The 19,208-nt window shown below is 40.1% G+C and overlaps 1 protein-coding gene across 4 annotated transcripts in view; it reads left to right on the forward strand.

Annotated features, from left to right (window-relative positions):
• The window catches only part of BMPR1B (bone morphogenetic protein receptor type 1B), a 344,071-nt gene that overhangs the window by 41,329 nt on the left and 283,534 nt on the right, over positions 1–19,208 (forward strand). The window lies entirely within an intron of this gene.

The following is a 19,208-nucleotide window of genomic DNA, read 5'->3' on the forward strand; positions in this document are numbered from 1 at the left end:
CCCATTGTCACTGTGCGCATTAGTGATTAGCACACTCTGAGCATCTCCCTGGAGTGGCCAGCCCTTAGTCCACTAGACACTCGAAGCATTCACAGATTCACTGCCTTCAAAGAAACAGGATTGCCTAGCTTATCCATTCCACCTCAGATCACCACTCCAGTTAACATACAGTAGATAGACTGTTTATAGTGAAATCAGTTTTAGGTTTCTTTCACAAAGCATAGAGATTCAAGAAGTAGTAAGTAAAAATATTGGAAACAAATGATTACGTACATAATAAAATCATAACAAGCATTCTAGAGCCTAGACTTAATTTACAAGGTGCTGTCCTGTCTAGCAGAGTATTGCCCACCCAAAATCCCTGCAGTACTTTACAGCCAGGCTGGCTGATGTGCATGTTATTAGTTTGCCTACTGAGTGAAGGATTCAGTGCATTTCTTTGTACTCCGAGTTATACCAGACCAATCCTTTGCCTTTATTCATAAAAAGGACACCCCCTGCCCTGCACTGTTTCTTTCTGTAGATTTCCTCTCTTGTAGATTTTGCAATCTTTCAACTGGCAGCTGGCTCAGCATGCAAATACAGTGTGAGCCATGCAATGGCCAGACAGGGAGATAAGTATCACCTACCTCCTGTTTGAAAGGTACATCTCCAATGTACGTCACCTTTTCGTGACTTGCTTTAACTCCAAGACCTTAAGAACATAATTTTAAGTATAGATGCATAATTCCTTAAATATTATCTGTATATACATTTCGCAATGATTGTGATGACCTGTGGGCTACTAGCTCTCAGTAAATCTCACACGCCATGCTTCAGTGAACTATTATGCAGATATTTGACCCAGAGGATCCCTGTAAAACTCTATGCATCCCCTGTGCCCTCTGGCAGTTGTCACCAAGGGATTCCTGGGTTACAAACATGTACTGGAGGATAATGACTATTGGAGCTACTGGAAATATATTAATAATTTGGTGACATTCCTGTAGTTGTTCATGATTTCAAAGTTCTGTGAAGTGTCATGACAATTTGTGGCAGTATATAAAAAATGAATACAATCTCTGATTTGTTCCACCTTCCAGATGTGCCATGTTTAAAAAACAAAAACAAAAAAACAACCCACCCGAGGTATATCATGGAACTTTGTTCTTCCATATAACAAAAGAAAGTCATGGTAGCAGTATCTATAAGACCAAAGAAGAACTATTCTCCCTCTTGGAGAATGCCTTGCCATCAGCTCCCTCTTGTATTAACCAGGGGAACTCCAATTTAAGAATCCCTGCTCATTGCAACTCTGGCAGTCACATGGGGTAGGAGTCTTTCAAAGAGGCAAGTTCTGAGCTAGTTAGTGCTTTATAGGTTACAAACAGGCATTAAACTCCAACTGGAGGCCTGATTTACATTGTGTTAGAAATAACATATAGTCGATTTTTGGTTACTGGTTTTGGTTCCAATTCTGCAAATGCTTAAGCAGGCATATAGCTTCCTTCATGTGAGTATTCCCATTGACTTCAATGGAAGGACACACAAGTAAAGTTATAAGATCAGGAGTACTTGTGGCACCTTAGAGACTAACAAATTTATTTGAGCATAAGCTTTCGTGGGCTATGATAACTAAATTTGTTAGTCTCTAGTCTCCTGTTCTTTTTGTGGATACAGACTAACACGGCTGCTACTCTGAAACCTGTCATTAAGTAAAGTTATGTATGGGCTTAAGTGTTTGCAGGGCATTATTTGGTGCCACAGAATAGCATAAAGTGTTTCTTTTTGGTAAGTAGCTATTAATTTAATTAGAGCTGGTTGAAGAATGGAAGACGTGAAAATATTTGCTGATATTTTTTCAACATTTTTTTTAAAAAGCTGGACCATTACGTTTTGATAGCAGTGTTGTAGATTTGTTTTTAAACTATAATGTATATTTTCCAATAGTTTCTAATGAGCTTCATTTGAGACCTTAATATGCTGTGGCAACGTCTTCCGCCCCCGATCCCTCCTTCAAATAAATCTACCAAACAATATTTTGATTATGTACAGTTTGTAAACAGGAAAACTTTTTCATTTTCTTCTCCTTTTCTAATTTAAGGCCATTTATTTCTTGTAAAAAAAATTTTGCATGCTGTATGAGATCAGATGTTGGGCATTTGTAGGTCCAACTCTGTTTCTGTATACACATCTTTTCCTTTGTATGCATCTTGCCTTCAGAAGGAGAGGTGTGTTAATTATATAGTCTTTTGGCAAGAATATCATTTAATATGCTTTAGTAGTTGACAACAACTAGCTGGACTTTGGCTGACCCTCTGCAGCCTTCCAATATGGCCAAAGAATTCCTCTTTTCTGACTTGGAAGGGAAAACCAATCACTCTAATGCTAACTGTGGACTTTTCAAAGTATTCAGGAACACGAATTTGCTTCCATTCATGTGTCATGCACAGAAAATCACTGGTATTAAAATAGAGGTAAGGGGAAGAGATCTCCTCCAACATTGTATTCCCTTCTGTCTAAACAAGAGTTTTGCTTATACGTGCTTTTGCTACTGGTGGAACTCCTATTGTCAGTCGGTAGGACATGGCTCTGCCGAAGGCAATGTGAAGATGCCTATGTCACAAATGAAGATCAGTTTTACTGCTAAAACAAGAGGATCACAGGTGCAAAAATTCCCTATACATTCCCAGTCATGCTGACATTAAAGTTTTGAAAGGGGGATCCAAAAAGCCAGACTCGAGTTTGGAACAGGATCCTGTGCTGCCTCACTGCCCTGGGATTCTGTCCATAATAAATAGTTTATTCAGGAAAAAAGAAGTAGAACAAGAAGACCTGCATGCCAAGGGTTGACGAAAAGATCAGTGCCTTGTACATTGGAGGAATTGTTTGAGAACAGTTTGTCCTTGTGTAAAGATTGTCCCATAATGCTACAAAGGTCAAGGAGACCTTGAAGATATCTGCTGCTTTATGAGCTGATGGACAACATTTCCTGACATCATAATTTTTAAAGGAACAATTTGCTATGTCTATTTTGCCTCAAATATCATCAGTGTAAATAATAATGAGTGAGGAATCCTTTTTAGAACTGAGACTTTGAGCAACCTAAGTTCCTACACAGCTTGACGAATCCCTTAAAGATATTGACTGTTTCTCAGCATGGATGTTTAGCAGTAATGTTTGAAGCAGAATACATTCTTGCATTATTTGATGTTGCATATAAGTTAGGTCTTGCCTTTCTTGGAAAATGTCTTCAAGGGTCCATTAGGTATCTTTGATGATGAGAGAGATGCTAATGCAACTTGTAAGAAAAATTGTCAAGACGAGAGAAAATTTGGAAAAGTGGTTAAAACTTGTAAAAGCTAGTGAAATGAGGAGCATCTAAACATTAGGGCCTCTGTCAACCTTTTTAGGTTTCAAGATGCATTTTCCTTAAAAGAAGATACATTCCATCAACTGTCCTTGGAAGACATTTCATATACAGTTTACTCTTAAAAGATTTCAATAGTGAAATAGAGCCCAGTAAATCAATGTGGTGGGCTTCCACAATCCAAAACCTCTAGTCGGTTTTATATTCAGGCATTATTTTTCTAAATGTAAACTGAATGCTTTAACAGTAAATAAATTAGAAACTGAGCTTAACCGAAACCTTTGAGCCGTACCCATGATCATCTAAGTTTGGAGTCTGAAATTCTCTTTCTAATAGGCCAAATCGAAATGTTATGCAGCCTTAATTCAGCTGTCTTCTGTGGGGCTTATCATAGTCTTTAGATAACATGATCATACACTATCTGTTGTACAGGACCCAGCCCTCATTCAGTACACAGGCTGGACAGGGAATAAAACAGAGGATTGGAAGAAGAAAAGAGGCTTGTTGTTTAAGGAACTGAACTTGGACATAGGAGAACTGGCTTCTGTTCCATGTTCTTTTCCTGGCTCTGCTGAAGATTTCTCATGTAATACTGTGAAAGAGTATCTATCTATCTATCTGTCTGTCTGTCTGTCTGTCTATCCTCTGAATTCAGGCTGCATAGACAGTTTTAATTCTGGCGGTTACTAATTTTTGAGTGTTTTATTTTGTAACCTTAATGTACTTTTAACTGGTCTTTGGTATGTTATGTATCGCTTTTTGAAAAACCTTGGAACTTGCTTAGTAAGTTCTCTCAGGTTAACCTTTTGCAGTGAGAAGTGAAGTTGTATTTCTGTGTACATCCTTTGAGTAGGCTCCTGCAAGCCTTGCTCAGGAAAAAAATCCCACTGATACTGAGCATCAACGCAATGGGAGTTCTATATGCTTTTAATCAAGCAAAATCAGAGACCTGTTAATCTAAGGAACAGCAAACACGCAACCCTTTACTCATGTCTTTTGTAACCCAGCTACTATAAGTTATCTTGACTTGAAGTTGAAATTTAACCAAAAAAAAAAAAAAAGTGAGTCCTCTGGCAATTAATACAATGCACTCTATATTTGATGGGAATTTGTCTGGGTAAGAATTGCAGGATTAGGCTTTTATTATATGAGACCATGATATTAGACTTGATCGTCCTTCATCTTTAAGCGGGGGTTATTTGGCTGGATGGCCATATGAAGGGAACAGTGCTTTATGGCTAGAGATGAAAACTGCTGCAAAAGGGTCAGTGTGGTCCCTGATTCATCCCCGAGGGATGCAGGGTATAAAAGGGGCAGCTCTGCACCTGAAGCCTCCCTTTTACACGGAGCAGGGTGAAGCAGGACCCACCCTCCCTCCCCTTTAGGTGGTAAAATACCAGGTTTGGTCAACACCTGCTGTGGGCATTATGCTAGCCGCCCCTTTTTTAGGAGACCTGGGAAGAAATTTTTCCTTTATCCCCATATTGGCTTGTGTGCAGTTGGGTTTTTTTCTGCCTTCCCCACAATGGATTTCAGGAAGGGCTCTGTTCATGCATGGCATGATGGGCAGTAGGCCATATGTCGCAACTCTTTATTTAAGTGTAGGATGGAGGTACAGTGCAGGTACTCCAAAGGAAAGGTATACAGTGACTGGATAAATGGCTTGGAAAAGGACTTAAAAAGAGGCGTTCATTAAAGGAACAAATAGGGGGTGGTTGGGGACTTCTATGATTGGTGAGCCAACCCCCCATTCTTATAGCCCACCTTAACCCTCCTACGAGGGAGGATGGTAAGGTGGATGGTAAGGTCCCGGCAATGGATTTGCTGGAGGGACCTGGATGGAAAAAGAGGGGGAGCTGGTTGAAGTCCCGTGGATAATTACAGAAAAACATGGGGTTACCTGCACTGTACACTGTTATCTGCCGGGTAGTCCCAGACATCTAATAATAAAGTTACGGCCTAATTAAACCCATGTCAAATGTCTCCTGTCCTTCTTTTGGAATAGCCAGAAAACCACTCCATTTACATTCAAATTCTATTTATTGCATAGCACTCACTTGGTTCCAATCTATACCCATTGGATTTTATGTGATCCCTATGGAAGTGCATATTTCTTAAGTGCATAATTTAGCTAAACGTGTACCGAATTGTGGCATATAGCCTGTGAGCTATCTTCCCCTGTGAACTGTCTGCAGATGAATACATAAATAAAACTCAGAGAACTGGTGTTATGTGAAACTATGGTGGACATTTGATAAATAGAGATGGCAGTTGCTGAGCCTATTACTATAAACCAAAGCCTACTGCAAAACTGTCTGACTTCAAATTGAAATTAGTGGATAGTCTGGTTAAGTGCATGATGCTTACATGTTCCTATGCCTGTCCATATAAGTGGAATCCCTGTGGTCTTAATTATTTTGTTTCTTTCTTTGTTAGTTTTTGTTAAATCTGATGTTGGAAAACTGAAACTTTTACTGGATTTTCTGGGGGTAAAGTGAAGAAAAGTTGTGATCTTAGTTCAATTACAATTTACTTGAAATCAGAGGTAGAACCCTGACACAAACTTAGAATTTTTCAAAATACCTACCCACCCATTTGCTGTTTTTAAAATGTTATTTCAAGTACTACACATGGAGGAATTTACAGGTACTGATATATTTTCATGTTGTCTCTGAATGGATTTGAGCAAATATATTCATGATACTGATTTAATCATTTATTACAGATAAATAATATTGTTAGCCTGTCCGAAATCTTGACATGTGGGTTTAACTTCTGCAGCTTTTGTTTGAGGATGACAGATTCTTGAATATTAATAATAATCAAAATATCCATTGAAACATTAGACTCCACAGCATGTGTAAGAGGAATTTGGTTCCTTGCATTTTCGGACATGAAGTTTTTACCCTTAGGGTAAGTCTAGTAGATGTAATTACACATTTTAAGCGCTAGTTGAACCCTTAACCTGTGTTTCCTCTGCAATAATTACAGGATGTGAAAATAGCCAAATGAAAAGCTTATTCATAGACATTAATGGAATTAGTTTAAGCTACTGTTACCTTATGTTTAATGTATATGATTTCTAGAGACACTCAAACACAGACAAAATTTAATACCATCATTTTTTTCATTTATAATTCTCACTTACTGAAGTTTTCCTTTCAGAAAGAAATGATGTTTATAGGTTGCTATGTTATGTAAACTGTTGAATAAGGACATATATTAAAGTGATGCTGCCAGGAAGTTTAGCCCCAAAAGTTGGTTCTATTTAAAGCAAAACAAAAAGGGTAGTAGCTGGGATTTTTTTTATTTATTTTCAGAAAATAATAGGAATAGAACTGTTTCTATGGTATTCCATGAAATCAGTTTATTTTTTTAGACATTGCCCTGCAGCATTTTCACCCAGACATTAGGGTATTGTGTGAGACCATGAGAGCTGGAAGCTCAAAGTGGCTACAAAATAAACAAAATTGAAACTCACTAATCTATTTTCATTGTCCAAGTTGAGTGAAGTACAAAAATTAATAAAAGAACATGAATGGTGAAATGTAAGGTAATTAAAGAAAAAAGTTTAAAGCTCAATAGGCTCTAAGTGTTTCTGGTTTTGTTTTTGTTTTTGTTTTAACATTGCTTTGGCACAGTGTAGCCAACGTATGCTTAATCCATTACCTTCAAGTAGTGGCACTTTATTGTTAGCTGAATTTGACAGAAAAATTAACAGATTTGATCTATGAAGAAGAAATATTGAATGATTGCCCTCATTCTCAGAAAAAAAGATAGAATCTTCACTTTTTTAATGAAAGCTTAGAATTTGAAGAAAACCTTCAGAATTCAGCTAAAATTGTAATGCGAGCCTCACATGCTGGTAAGCAGGTGGGTTCTTCTCATAGGCAGTGGAATTATTTTTAGTATTGCAGAGGTTAAGGTAGTTTCTGCTGTGTGACTTTCAGTGAGGCATTTACAATCTTTCTCATGCTACTTTTACCAAAAGCAGCATTTGCACATCAGCTTCTAAGAGCGCGTGTGCAGTGAAATTACAACGGGGCAGACCTTCATTGGACTTTGTTAAAATCTTAGCAAATGCCAGCTAAATATACTCAGTAGTGATTTTTCAGTAGCATGTAACTTTTTTTTAGTTTTTAATCTCCCCCATCTAGAAGAGCACATTGTCTTGTTTAAAAATACATAAAGTTTATAGCACACCTTCTGTCTAAAGATCCCAAAAAGCTTTAAGATCATTAAGTAGCTGACAAAGCTTCACAATATCCCAGTAAAATTGGGAAAATTGAGGCAGGAGGAAACTGAGTGACTTACCCAGTCTCAAACATTGAGTCAGCGTGGGACTCCCAATTTCCAATTGTGTTTCCTATCACCTAGACATAGGACCTATAGTAGTTGATGGTTAAGACAAAGGACTTAGAATTAGGAGATCAGAATTCTATCCCCCCATGACATTTGACAACCCTTATAGGCCCAAATTTTGTGTGCGAGCCCCTGACTCAGGTTTTAAATCCACCAGCTGGCATTGGTGCCAGGGCAGCACAAAGGAAATAGAGCCAGCATTTGTGCCAATATCTTAAACTGTTTCCAGCTTCCACACTAAAGAAAAAAAAGTCAACAATACAAAGGGACTTTAGTCACCCAACTCTTATTGAAAGTGAGTGACGGATGGGTGCCTAACTCCCGTTAATGTGGATACACATCCAATGATTTGGAAACTCCTTCACTGGAGGTTTTCAAAAGGAGGCTGGGATAGCCATCTCTCTTGGATGGTTTAGACACAACAAATCCTGCATCCTGGCAGGAGGTTAGGCTAGATGGCCCTTGCTGTCCCTTCTAATTCTATGATTTTTTAAAAAAACAAAATGTTACATTTTTCTTTTTAAAAATAAACCTGCTTTAAAATTAAAGTTGAAATTATGAAAACTTTTAATACCTCAACTTACTATAAACTATTAAAATCGTTTAAACAAATATAGTATACTGCATCAATGAAAATGCCTCAAACTTTAGTGAGTTTAAATGGTGTGATCTTTTTAGTTACATACAGAATCAGGGGGAAAATATCTCTAACTTTTGAAGTCAACTTGAGCTGTATAAATATGTCACCATGTCATGTGCTGCACTTAAGTATATTAATTAATTAAGTATGTAAGTATCTATATTAAATACATGTTTATAGATATAGAGTATCCTTTGAGTTAATAAAAAGAAGTATTAAATTTAGGCAAAGGGTATATTTGGTTTGATATCAATGTGTGTTGATGGTTTCCACCCAACCTTTCTTTAGGAAAATAACTAAAAAGTACAAATGTAAAATAAGATGATTTAAATCAAGATTTCCTGCTTGCTGATTAAAATCATGATTAAAAATGGTGATTTAAATCCATTTCCTCCGACACCCACTCATCCCTTTGACAATCTTCTCTTAAAAGGTAGTTTTCTAATATTAATTTGTGTAAATCAACGCTTCAGATACAACACTTTCATTTCAATTATAGTTACTGTACATAGTTTTGAAAAATAGTCTTCTCTTGATATACATGCTTGATTAGAATCCATCTGCATTAACAGGATTTATGGCTGTGCAATGTGAATGATTGAATGATTGCCCTGGCACAAAGTCATATCCTTTTGTTTTGTTTATAATTTTAGTTCAACATTACAAAATTTCATTTTAAGAAATCCTGGTTTTGCAATTTGTGTAGAATGCAGTTCTACTTATACAAAGCATAGATTAGGTGATTTGAGAAGTCAGTAAAATTGGAACCTGAACAAAACTAAACAGCATTTTTTATTCTGAGGGGCGTTACTTTGCTGAAGGGTGTGTATCTATGTGGTTGAGTTATAGGGGGATGGATGTGAGCTTATGGGCACAGCTGCATGTGTTGAGGTGTGACCCTTCAATCGGTAAATAATATACTAAATTATCTTTCCTTTCATCTTTGTATCAAAATGCATTTTTTAGACTAATGCCTGAGGTCAGTTGAGTGCTTTTTCTAAAGAACTTTGAGAAACAAGTAGGCTGTATTTGAAAGGAAATAAAACTAGCAAATCATTAACATCAACAAATATAATAAAACATCTAGAAAAGAAACTACTCTATTATTGGACCATTCTGCATGTTTATTAGAGGGCATTATAATGTCACATTTAAAAAAAGCTTGGATAAAACTTCAAAGGTTGTAAATTAACATAGATTTGATTTAAAAAATTCTGAACTGAGACAAAATGAAGAAGAAATCTATCAACGAGAACCACCTTCATTTGAAAGTATTAAATGTTCACCCTGTAGCATCCAACAGCCTTATAGTTTGAAAATCGGTGCCTCTTCATAATGTTTGTAAATTGCTACCAGACTTTCATGTCAGATTATAGAATAATTATATATTAGCCAACTGGTGCACCCTTCAGGATGTTGTACTTTTTATAAATATCCCTTTGCCTTCTAAGAAACACAGCTCTGTTCTGGGGAACTCATCTGGAAAGAGTATTTCTTCGGGGATATGGAGATCATGGGCAGAATTCCAACTATATGGAAAACCTTTGGAATGGAGACTGGCAAAAAAACATCAGGAGGCAGGAAGTTTTGCATAGGTCATTTTTTGTAACCTTTGTCTGACGAGCAAGACCTGCACACATGTATTGAGCTTTTGACCCCAGATTGTTTGAAATATTATACACTGCTCATGCCCATGAAAAACTTTAGTGGGATAACGTTTGATTCTAAACCTTCCCAATCTATAAACAATTTCAATATATTTTAATTGAGTTGTAATTATCATTATTTTGTCTGGAGCCCTTAAAATTCAGGAACCTTCAAACCCCTAAATAAATCTTTAATGGTAGGAGGAGAGGTATGTTTGTCTAGCAGTAGGGTTCAATCCACAAATTACTTCCTTTTACAATAGACGACTAACTTTCTCCATGTATTTTGATTTGGAAAAGAAAGCAACAAAATTTAAGTCAGCTGTTGTTCATTTTAAGGAACGAAATCATATTATAAACATTGTTCTTTCTGACCCACTGATTTCCATATTGCTTTATATTGAGTAGTGTAATGGGGGCTTGACCCTCAAAAAGTGGAGGCTCGGAGCCAGCCAACCCTGCTTTGTGAAGGAGCCATCAGTGTTGTGTTAACAACCTTGATGGGGTCTGATGGAAGATAGCTGATTCCCCTATAAAGGACAGCAGGAAGCTGAAGAGAGGGGTGAAGCTTAGGAAATTGTGGCAGGGACTGAGGAAAGGCAGGGAAAAGTAGATGAGTTGCCCCAGCTGGGAGGATTTGGAGTAGGACTGCAAAGGCAAGAGGGAGGAAGAGCCTGAAAACTCTGCCCAGGCAGGTAAAACCTGGAAAGGGGTGATTGAATTGGAACCCAGCTCTGGAAAGGAGGGCAGGGGAATGACTCCCTACCTAAGGGAGAAAGAGAGAGACTGAAGTGGAGCTGGGGCTTGGAGGACCAATGTGTTGACCTGAGGACTGAATGAATTGGACCCTGGAAGGGGAATGTTTTAAATACAATAGCCTACAGTTCTTATGGGACCCCGAAGAGAGGAAAACAGAGTTGGGATGTTGCAGTACGACCTCTGACTACAAGGGGGTGCGTGTGTGACAGATGACCCTATTACGAGTAACCATGTTAGAGAACTTTTTAATCCTTTTGATTCAAGCTGACAAAGTCTAGGCATAAGTGATGATGACTTGGCTTCTGATTCTCATGTAGCAGGTGATGGATCAAAATAGCAGTTTGGATACATAGTATGAAAAGGGGGTTCTTCCTCGTTTTTCCTCTAATGTGGAAGGTGCAGCAAATGATGTGCAATAGGTAGTGAGCTGGTTAGTTCTAAAACAAGATACTGAAACAAATTATGGATTAAGCATGAAAGAAGCAACTAAAAAGCCTCTGCTCTTATTTAAATTGGTGGTAGTAATGTAAGGTGCTGTAAATTAGAAAAGGAAGGAGGGATTTTGTGATTGTTCTAATTATTATGCTGGATTTCTTAACTTCTTATTTTTCAATACATCAAAGTGAAAGGAACTGTAATTCTATCTCTTGATAGTATGTTCAATCCATTTAGATTTTTCTAATTATTCACAAACAGGCCAAAATCTAAGTGAGCTGCTAACATTTTTGTTACATTGTTGCTTTCCACCCCTCTTTTAACTTATGATTTCTTGGCTGTTGTAGCTGTCATGTAAATTGATAGCTGGGTCAACATATTTAACTGTTCCTTTAATCTTATTCTTTTAATGAAAAGGGTTTTTTGCACATACAGAGGCTGATCTGGAAATGATTTGGGAGCTTGCTTTTTTGGAAACCTGTGTATTTTTTTAAGTAGGTATAATACAGTCTTGGCTCACTGTGTCAAGAATTGGTTCAAGGAGACTTAAGCTAAGAAGTTGTTCCTATTGAGATAATTTTTATGCAGGGGAATACTTATCTAAAACTGGTGTCACTAGGTAAGTGAGGCTTAACTCTAAGGGTTGGGTGAGGGGGAGAATTTATGGTGGTTCTTTGAGTTTTTGCCCATGTGGATTCCACTTTTGGTGCAAATGTGCCTCATGCACATGCGACTGGAATTTTTGACCAGCAATTGGGATTGTACCTGCACCCTGGAAGTCTTAGTGTCCTTCACCAGAGGGTGTAATTAGGCAGAGTGAACCTGACAGTTTACCTCTTACCACCTGTGGCAGTGAGATAGGACTCAGCAGCATAGGCCCATAACATCTTTAGCCTAATCCAATTGTAAATATTTGTACGTTTTAGTTTAGTTAGTTTAGCATAGATGCAATCTTCTGCCATGTTGGCAGCTGCCATTTCAGCTTATACACAAGGTTCTGTCATTCCACTGTTTCTGTAAGGGAGACTCCCCTGACGTGGGACACTAAAGTAGTTCATATGAGTCTTATACAACACTCTCCCCTTTGAACTCTTACCCAAGTGGTCCCTTCATTATCTCACTCTCAAAACAACCTCCTTGGGGGCCATCACCTCTGCTAGGAGAGTGAGACTCTAATGGCAGACCAGCTTTATAATGTATTCCACAAGGAAAAGATGGGGCTGGAAACCTCCCTGCCAAGTTCCTCACTAAGGTGGTGTTTGATTTCTCACTTAAGCCAAACCATCAGCCTCCACATTTTCTTCCCCAAACTATTCTCAATCCTGGGAGAAACCAAGCTTCATACCTGAGTGTTCTCCAGAGCCCTCCTTTATTACGTACATAGGACACAGACATTTGGGAAATCACTCCATTTATTTATGGTTTTAGGGAAAGCCGTGAAAGGCTAGGCCATCTCTGCCCAGAGATTATACAAATGACTCACTTAGTGCATTATAGTCTGTTATTAACTAGCAGATATGCCCCTTCCCTCAGGCATTAAGCCTTTTCAACTAGAGCCCGGGCAGTCTCCTCAGCATGCCTAAGAATAGGCCTATATCCGAGATCTGTCGGGCGTCCACTTACTGCTCAGTCCATACCTTACCAACCATTGCACCCTGGTTTTGGTGACTAGATCAGATGCCAAATTTGGGAGAACAGTTCTGCAATTCTTAATTAGCTAGCTGTAGCACAGAACCTATTAATTTGGGAACAGCTAGCTAGTCATTGTAAGCGACATACACACAGACGAATGGTTGCTTACCTTACAGTAACCATTGTCCTGCAAGATGTTTTGTCTATGTGGATCCCGCAACCCACCCTCTATCCCTACTTTTTTAGAGTCCATCTCTGCTGGGATGATGCTTTAGGGAACTGAAAGAAAGTTGGAGCCACTCTGTCTTGTATGGTCTTGGGTGGTTGGGGTCGCAAGGATATGATGGGTGAAGATGCTTGCAGCCCAAACAGGCTTTACTGGTCAAAAGATTTTGATCTTGCACATGTGAGACACCAAAAGTGGGATACATTTGGAGAAACCATCTTGAAGAGCCTAGTTATTGTAAGGTAATTGTGTGTATGTGTGTGTTTCTAGTTTTATAGTCTGGTGAACCTATCAATCTTATAGTCAGTTGTTTCTTCTAAAGTTAGGAAAGAAGAAAAAGTTATTTAAAAAAATAAAATACATTAACTAAAATGAATAAAATCACTTTCTCATGTAAATATTCACTTGCTATTCCAGAGTTCCTAGAGGAAATAGCCACATCCTCTTTGATTACACAAGCATTTTAATGCAAATTTCTTCCTTAGTATATAAATTCAGCCCCTGAAGACCAGGTTGGTACCAACCCTCCCTGTTTTTCTGTCCCTGTAATAATTGCAGATTGAAGATTTGTAGCACTCTGGATGTTGCAGCTCTCTTTGCTCTTACTAGCACTTTTTTCTCTTATGTCCACCAGGATCTGAGTCTGTGGGCCAGTAGATAGATGTTCTTCTTTCCAGAACAAGAGCATTCTGGTCTTAACTGCCCAGCAGCAGATCCCATAGTCTGTTAAAATGCATGAAGCAATACACAGAAAACAATATGCAGTGCTCCATCCTCTGCTAGTGAAGACGCCCTAGAACAGTGTTTCCCAAACTTGGAATGCTGCTTGTGTAGAGAGAGCCCCTGGTGGGCCAGGCTGGTTTGTTTATCTGCTGCGTCCGCAGGTCCGGCCGATCATGGCTCCCACTGGCCAATGGGAGCTGCTGGAAGCGGCGTGGGCCGAGGGACGTACTGGCCGCCGCTTTCAGCAGCCCCCGTTGGCCTGGAGCAGCGAACCGCGGCCAGTGGGAGCCGCGATCGGCCAGACCTGCGGGTACAGCAGGTAAACACACTGGCCCGGCCCGCCAGGGGCTTTCCCTACACAAGCGGTGTCCCAAGTTTGGGAAACACTGCCCTAGAAAATCAGGAGAGATGAGGTCTTTCTTGTATCATTGTGTCTCCTTGGTCTTGAAGTTACTGATTTCATTGCTGTCTCCTCATGGAGATGTCCCAGCCACAGCTCTTGCTTTGGGGACAAACTACATCAGAACCCAGACCTCTTTGCACAAACCCACACAAAGTAAATCCAGCTGTATGGAAGCTGATAAATTGATTTCCCAAAGCCCCTTCAGCTACTTCCCTGGGATTGTTGTTTCCCCCTCACTCTAGGAAAGACTCTAGTTGCAAATGTTTGTGAATGAACCAGGACCATATGCCTTTCCTTGAGTCTTTGCTGCATTATGGAATGTTTTTCTCTAGGGTTTTGACAAAGTCAAAAGTCTTTGTCAAAGACTGAGTCAGAGACTCTTGGATGCACTGCGAGCTTTGAAGCAGATGAGAGAAGTTGATCATTCATTTTTGTATTTCTCATTTCCTTTGAGTTTTCAGGAGACTGAGACCTGTTAATCAGACGTGTGGCTAAATGGAGTCATAATTTGGTCCTTTAGACTCTAATTATATCATCTGGAAGAAATGTCTATTTCCTGTCTATCGAGGTTTCCTTCCACACTGCAGTCATGTCTTCCCACATCAATCATGAAATTTTTCTTTCTTCATCCTGCTCCAAGTCCTAGCATCCTGAAGCAGTTTTGCTATACTCTCTCAGTGCAGTCTCACCAATGCTGTGCAGATCTCCTGATACTTAAAATGCCAGAGTATTCAGGCCAATTACAGGATTTCTTCCACACAAATCTCTGGCCCATAGAATGTTAAGAGCAGTGTTCCTTTTTCTAGCATTAATTAGCACAATTATCCCTTTTGGCTGTCTAGCCATCAGTGAATTACTCTATTTGGATTCACCTTTTTCTTTTTCTTTCTTTTTAAAAGGCCCTTTGCCAAAATACTTCTGTCTGGTAGCTGGCACTTTAAATGTGGGGGGGACAATCATCTGTAGCTCTAATTAAGCCATTTTGTAGCTAACCGTTTAAAGCTGTTTTCCCCTCTCCTTTTCCTTTGGCTTTTTCTTTTTTCACATCCCTGAATTGGTCATGCATCCTAATAGTCAGAAATGGGGATCTGGGTAAATAAGTAATTGATATTTTTTCCAGTCTACTGCCTCTGAGTATTCAGAATCTTATTTGGTTAGTTTAAGTGTATTTCACTAAAGTAATCAGATCTGATACATAATATTACTCAGAGACAACATAGCTAGATTCTTTTCTGACTTATGCATCATCAACAGGATTATTAACTAGTGTAAATTCCAAATGGTGAATTTAGGTATACAGATGATTACACCTCAGATACATATTCATCAGACTTTTCATTCATCCTAAATGGCCCAGGGCTTCTGATTATAAGATGCACTAAACCAACAGAACACTGCTTGACCTATATCCAAGGACTTGTATTCATTGCAATTGGGGTGGGGAAACCCTAGTCATCTTATTTGCAAAGATGATCTTGGAATTACCATGAAATAAAATAAACATGGATTCCTACACTGCCATTTAAAGAGTCACTATTCAATATAGAATCACACATTACAACTTAAGTAATTCTTAAAAATGAAATTACGTTTGCCATTAAAAAAAAATCTACAGTTATTACACACTGTCTGAGATGCCTTTTCCCTCCCCAGTTCGAAATACAGGGAAATACTGGCATGTATCAAATATCACTGTGTTAATTTTGGATAAAGTGTGCTATTTAATTAATGTGATTAATCACAGTAGAATCTTATGCACTTAAGTGATCTTTGTTTTACCTAATTTCATTTGTATTTGAAAGACTCTATATAACACATTTAAAAATTGACTTTGCTTTAAGCTGTTATTCTCTTATCTAAGTTTGGCCTCCTTACATTTTTTTCCTGGAAGTAAGAATATTTGGAATATGTACAATGGTACCAAATTTCAGCTGATAGTCTTGGCCAATATTTGTGCAATGCAACTCTTTTAGGCTCAATGGATTGTTAATAGCACCTGGGAGGTGGTGCTTAACAATCTCCTCCTTTGTTGAAAAGCAGAAAGAGGAAATATTCTGTACATTACAAAATATATTACTGTATAAAATGTATAAAGAAAAATAAACTCTTCATTGAGAATGTGAGAGAGCTGTGTGAGCTAAGCAATGGGAAACTATTCCACTCATTTGTATATCTCTGTCCAATTTATAATTCTGACGTGTTCAAGTAAAGTATATGAGTGAAACCTTGCTTCTTCACCTCCCCCTCTGTTGGGGCCTGATCTAGGGTTACCATATCTCATAAATAAAAAAAGAGGACCCTCCACGGGCCATGGCCCCGCCCATTTCCCCACCCTTAGCCCCTCCCCAACTCCGCCCCTTCCCCCACCCTAACTCCGCCCCCTCCTCCCTCCCACTCCCAGCCAGGGGGAAAGGGCTGCCCCAGTGCTACCAGCATCACGGTTTCCCGGGCAGCCCCCAGACCCTGCGCCCCCAGCCGGCGCTTCCCCAGCGCAGTTGGTGCCCGGGAGGGGAAGCGCCCAGCCGGGGGCGCAGGGTCTGGAGGCTGCCCAGCAAACCGTGAAGCCGGTAGCGCTCGGGCTTTGGGCAGCCCCTATGCCTCCGGACCCTGTGCCCCCAGCCGGGCACTTCCCCTCCGGGGCTCCGGCGGCTCTGCGTAACTTACACTGTATAAGTTACACAGAGCCGAAGAGGAGCAGAGCCTCCGCAGCTGGAGGCTCTGCTCCTCTTAGGCTCTGTTTAAGAGCCGGGCTGCCCCAGTGCTACCGGCTTTGGGCAGCCCCCGTGCCTCCGGACCCTGCACCGCCGGAGCCCGGGAGGGGAAGTGCCCGGCTGGGGGCGCAGGGTCTGGAGGCACGGGGCTGCCCGAAGCCGGTAGCGCTCGGGCAGCCCGGCTCTTAAATAGAGCCGCGGGGGCTGGAGCCTCCAGCCGCCGGGGCTGTGTGTAACTGACACAGTGTCAGTTACACAGAGCCCCAGCCGCTGGAGGCTCTGTTTAAGAGCCGGGCTGCCCGAGAGCTACCGGCTTCGGGCAGCCCCGTGCCTGGAGACCCTGCGCCCCCAGCCGGGCACTTCCCCTCCCGGGCTCCGGCGGCGCAGGGTCTCCAGGCACGGGGCTGCCCGAAGCCGGTAGCGTTCAGGCAGCCGGGCTCTTAAACAGAGCCGCCATTTTCCCGGACATGTTCCGCTTTTTGGCAATTCCCCCCGGACGGGGGTTTGACTGCCGAAAAGCCGGACATGTCCGGGAAAAAGAGGACATATGGTAACCCTAGCCTGATCCAAAGCCCATTGAAGTTAGTGGAAAAAGTCTCATTGACTTCAACAAGCCTTGGTTCATATCCATTACTCCTGACTAAACAACAGCTCCAATGTATGTTGTCCATGCAAACCTTCTAAAACAATCAGCCAGATTCTGTGCTAAGCCTCTTATAATATGTAAGAACAGGCAAGGAAAGTGACAATGGCTCGAAGACACATTTGTTTCCTTCCTGATGCTTGGCTGCTCTGGAGGCTAGCATGGAGTAAGATAGAGTAGCCCTGGGGGCTATTATGAATTATAGCAGCCTTGCAGAATTGCTTCCTTCTCCCTTTCACTCCTAGTGTTTGTCACAGTCACTTGTATGTTGTTTCAAATGAGGTTGCAAGCTCCTGAGGGCAGGGAAAGGACAATGTGTTTTCCGGTGCTTCTGTAGCATCTGGCACAATGGTCCCAATCTTGACTGGGGCCTCTAGGTGCTACTGGAATAGTCACAATAAATATTAATAAAGAGCCAAGTGTTGTTGATTGTTACAATATTTGGAATATAATTTTACTTTTTTTTCTATGGAGGCTTTTCGGATTGCCCCGGTAGGGAAGAATTTAGTCTCTTTCTTCTCTTGTATTAGAGAGTATTCTATTTTATTATTCCACAAAGCAGTCTGAACTTTTCTTTTCAGTGGATTTCAGTTGAAAACAAAAGGTTCAGATTTCATACTGGATGTTTTAAAATTGGTACTTATCACTCTAATCCAGTGAGGGGGAAATTAAATTAAACTGAGATCAGAAAAGGCTCAGTTTGTGAGTGCCTGAATGGAGTAGAGTAATACCTACATAAAAATAGTGTGAGTGAGAAACACAGAGAGAAGGGCAGGGGGAGACTTCACCCACAAAAGTACTTCCCTTCTCCCCGAAAATCAGTTGTTAATTTTAGTACCTACATATTCCAGAATCACATAATCCTGGGACCCTCTGTTCTGCCTTTGGAGTTAAGGGGGGGGGGGGGGGGGGGGCAGTTGTACTGAAGTCCAGAACTCAGCCCCCTTCCCCCCATCTAACATCTATGTAAATAAAGTGAAATGGGAGGGGAGGGCCTCAGTGAGCAATATGTACAAGGGCCCCAAATTTCTCTCAGTGGGCCTGGTTCTGCCACTTTAAAACTTAAAAAGGCACACTGTCCTAGGTTACACCATAGCACATGAAATCCCATTGTCCTTCCTGTGAGAGTAGATAATCTCACAGGAATGAAGGCATTGATTCAGTTTCATCTGAAATTCTTTAACTGAAGCAGCTTGTTGGTCCTTAATTAGAAGCACTTGTCTGCTTCAATTCCTTACTCAGAATATAATTTTATCCTTTCTCTAGGAGAACACACACATGCTGACCATTCACCATGTATTCAAATCATCATAACTTTGTGTCCTAGAAAGAACTAGTATCCAAACAGCTGTTTAAAAAGTGAGTTACGCTTTTCTGAAAGATAACATGACCCCACAGAAATCCACATGCTAAGTATTTGTATACATATAGTTATTTTTTCTTACAAATCTTCTCAATAAGGACAAAAAGTCTCTTTGCCTTGCAAAAGAGACATCAAATGAAATTTCATCTTCCTCATGTTGTAGCACTTTTCTGTAATTTGCTTCACTTCAAGAAGTTTCCTGATGGATTCTATTCATTTTCTCAATAGACTAAGTACTACTGATTCCAAATAACTTGTTTAATTATTTTAAAGCTATCTCTTTAATGATTCCAAGCTGTGCCCCTTTCTCAGCATT

This window comes from Malaclemys terrapin, chromosome 5 (assembly GCF_027887155.1).
Source record: "Malaclemys terrapin pileata isolate rMalTer1 chromosome 5, rMalTer1.hap1, whole genome shotgun sequence".
Taxonomy (NCBI): domain Eukaryota; kingdom Metazoa; phylum Chordata; order Testudines; family Emydidae; genus Malaclemys; species Malaclemys terrapin.